We start from the raw sequence: 3,979 nt of genomic DNA, 5'->3' as shown, positions 1-3,979 counted from the left end.
TTTTCATTAAAAAAAAACTTTAAAGTCCGCTAAAAAAATGCCTGTGGTGTGTAACAAAAGTCCGTAAATTTTGTATCTTGAACGAACATAAATGAAGACCGGAAAAAGTCATTGAACGACACCAATTTTGGACACTATATTCAAGCATTGTATACAATCAAAACAATAAGGTACTATTTATTATATATACTATATTCTAATAAACACATTACTCAAACAATTATGTATTTCGTTCTGAAGGATTAGTGATGATGTTGATGCCCTAGCCGATTATCGGCCACGGTGGCTTTTCTTATATAAGGAGATCAGCCAGCTGCATAGGACATATTATAGTGCACAAGCATTTGCTCAGGCTCAGGTGCACTCACTATTCCTTCACTCTCATAGCCCGATGGGACGGCAATCCGACACGACCGGAGAGAGATCAGGCGCCGGACCGACATTTACGTGCTCTCCAATGCACGGGTGTATCAATCACCAACATCCAGGCTCTGGGCTGATGATGGATTAATAGCAAGTTGTATGCAAGCGAATTCAAACAGCATGTATTCTGTATAATCCCTTTGAGACCTCTTATATACCTCTACCATAGGTTGTTTACCTCCCAAGGGGAAATCAAGCTAAAGTTTATGTTATCAGTAGATTATAATCTTCTTGTACTACATATCAATAAGTTTTCGTACATAGTTAATTCTATACAAACACTAACTTAAATCAATATTACCGATGTTAATTTATTCGAAGAGGGTACATACAGAGAACGTTTAACGTCAATATTTGAAACGTATTAACACGACGTACATTCTAAATTATTTTAATACATTCTTGTTTTATAAGTATTTTTTGACGTCACTGGAAGTAGTAGGTGATTATTTGAAATTGAAGTTTGGGTCAAACTCGACGAAACGTAGGCAAAGTTTGGTCACCGTTGTAATGGATGAATGGTGTATAAAAAGATGATTATACTTAGGTGAAAAAAATATAAATCAATATCATATAGTATATCGATAGGTAATTATGGTAATTAGAACGAAATTTTAATTCGTTGCACGTTTCCCAGCAATGGATCAGAGTCGTAAGAAAGTCCGTGAATCCTTTCAAGGCTTGTTGAAACTCGAGAAAAGTAATACAAAATTATATTTTTGTGACGTTGTACATAGGTAGGTATACATACACCAAATAAAATTGATATGTTCAAGCTTCAGAACGATGATTGAGAACATAAAGTTCTCTATTTTTTCACATCCACTCTATTGATGAAAAAACATCGCATAGGTCCAATTTGTTACCCAACCCGGCCAATAAAGAATGTACGTGAGTTTGTCACAGTAAAACAATGTCAAAAACTACCACTAGCTGCACTTTCTAATTAATATTAAATTCCAATTCCGTGCGAAGTTTCATGTAGCTAGCTAGTTTATGTGAAAACCGTTTCGAGACCATTTTGTAATGAAGTTTTTAAACATTCAAGATTCGGTTTGACTTGCTCGTAGCTCGTAGTTTTTGAATAATGGGTCTATTTTTGTGTTATCAAAATGTACTGTTACTTGTGTATTAGTTACTAGCTTCTGATCGCGGATGCATCCCCATCCCCTAAGAACTAAGTAGGAACTAACATCGAATGAAAAGAAAGGACATAGCCTGTAGATACTCTTCATCGAAACGTGGGCCTATCTAACATTGAAACATTTTATCATATGGACCACTATGTACTTTCTGAGAATATAGCGTTCAAGCAATCAAACTCAGCTTTATAATATCTATTCCTGGCCAATCGTGGTGGATCAATTTCTCGTAAGATAACAAAAGTGTAAGTAGTTGGGTATAAAAATCTTCAGGAATCATCTAACCATAGTGAAGTCACAATACCTACTGAAGCTAATCATTTTGACCATTTTGAGTAAGTATTTCTTAAGAAACACTATAAATATCACCCTTTTATTTGACTCGCAAGCGAAGTTTTGGTGTGCATTGCTAATACATTTCAAGCAGGGATCTTTCACACATTGCCTTGACTTGCAAAATCAACAGCTTGTTTAACGGAAAAAAACGAAAAAGTAAGTATATATTATAGGTAAGTAAGGCTTAATTTACGATATGTTTCTAACTCAAAACTTATATTAAGATCATAGATAACTGCATTATTGATGCAATGGCAGATCCTATGCATGGAATTTCTAAAATTTATGCATCCGAACTGGAATGACGATGAGATTTATCTCGAAACTCGTGTCGACGGTTCTCTAGTCAACAGGGATAGATTCGCTTCAATAGTTGGTAGATAGCATAGCAAAGGTTAATACTAATTGCTAATACTGTGTATGTAATACTAATGGATGTATATAGTGGAAAGGGAAGACCTAAGAAACGATGGATGGATTATCAACATGGCTAGAAAGAATGTTACTTGTGAGATGACGGCAGACAGAGGAGTACGGAAGAAGAATGAAATAGGATCCTAGGCTACCTGACCCTAAATTTCATTTCCAGTTTTAGCGTGTTGAGTAATTAAAACGGAGAAACTTGTTACTACATGGAGATAGGCAACCTCTGATCCTGTAAAATCCAGTTACTATGGCCCTGGTACACATAGGTCTCCAGAAAGAACAATGACGAGTAAATGAAATCTAGTAAGTATAGCAGAAAAAAAAACATCTAAAGAACAGTCTCAATAACAAATCGTTAATACTAAATTGTTTCTTAAGCCTAAGAAATCAACCAACATCTCCCAAAATCCTGAAATCTATGAAACCCGAATACCTTCCAATAGGTATTTCTGAACGACAAACATCCCGGAGTCACGTTCACTAGACTCATTCAGGCGTAATGCACGTCCCAGATGCATGTATTTATCGCACTGTTCACGTATTCCTTTAGAAATCATCATATCTATGTAGTTCCTACCATATACCTAACAATGTAGAGATATAGAATATGGGATTACCATATATAGGTACCTTATACAGTGTAGATATAGAATACGGGTGAACAGAATTGTATGGAATAATCTTGGTATTATTGCTTGAAATAATCCGGGTTAAATAAATTGAAACTATCTAAGTTGCACCTTTTAACTATAGTGATAACCAAACCAAAATCAGCCATGTACTTTCCCATTTCCACTGGTCAAATAGGCGATTTGACAACTGAAAATGGTCACGATTCCTACCGTAAGTAAATAGATATCTTGAAATCAAGGATTCATTCAGGAGATAGTGTAACATTAAGGCGCCTAACGTCTTTACAATAGCAACAAATGCATGCTATATTGCTATTCTAATAATAAGGCGTCGCCAAGTGACACGCATTTCTGCGTTCTTCAAAATAATACTTTTATGAATGAAATTGTACCTTAGATGTAATTCCATATTACTGTCCAAAAAACCCTTTATAGACTACTAAAAAACATCCTCTTGAAAAAACAACAAAATGTTAATATTCAGTACATTCAGCGATGTCCCAGATGCATGCGTTTTCCATTCTTACTCTACTTTGAGTTTAGAGCGTTTAAGCTACCGGAGATGCCATTGTCGTGCCTTCTCCTTCGCCAAAATGTAAAAAATTATTTAATTATTAAAAGTACGAGATCGCCAACAGTAATCTTAGTGTCTGATTAAGCCAAGATAAAAAAAAACGCACACTGCGCTCTGGTGCGCGGTAATTCTGTTCAATGGGCAAATTCTCTCAACTTGGAGAAGGTGGCTCTCCAGCAGTGGATATCTTTCGGCTGTGATGATGACGACTGTGTCAAGTATATACACTGATGTGATCGAAAATGCATGTGAGCATAACTGCTTTTTACCATAGCAGGCTTCTTCGTGAAAAGATTCGTGCGTATGGCGGTTTCAGTTGTTTAGATGATCTAAGACTACAGCAAGTAATCAAGCGAGATGCATTCGTCTGATCACTAACAATCGCTTGGAAAGGATGCGAGGAAATTGCAGTTTTTTCCTTCCTTTGTTTCAGTTGAAAGGTAAAC

This window comes from Helicoverpa armigera, chromosome 22 (assembly GCF_030705265.1).
Source record: "Helicoverpa armigera isolate CAAS_96S chromosome 22, ASM3070526v1, whole genome shotgun sequence".
Classification (NCBI taxonomy): Eukaryota; Metazoa; Arthropoda; class Insecta; order Lepidoptera; family Noctuidae; genus Helicoverpa; species Helicoverpa armigera.
This window is presented reverse-complemented; position numbering follows the sequence as displayed.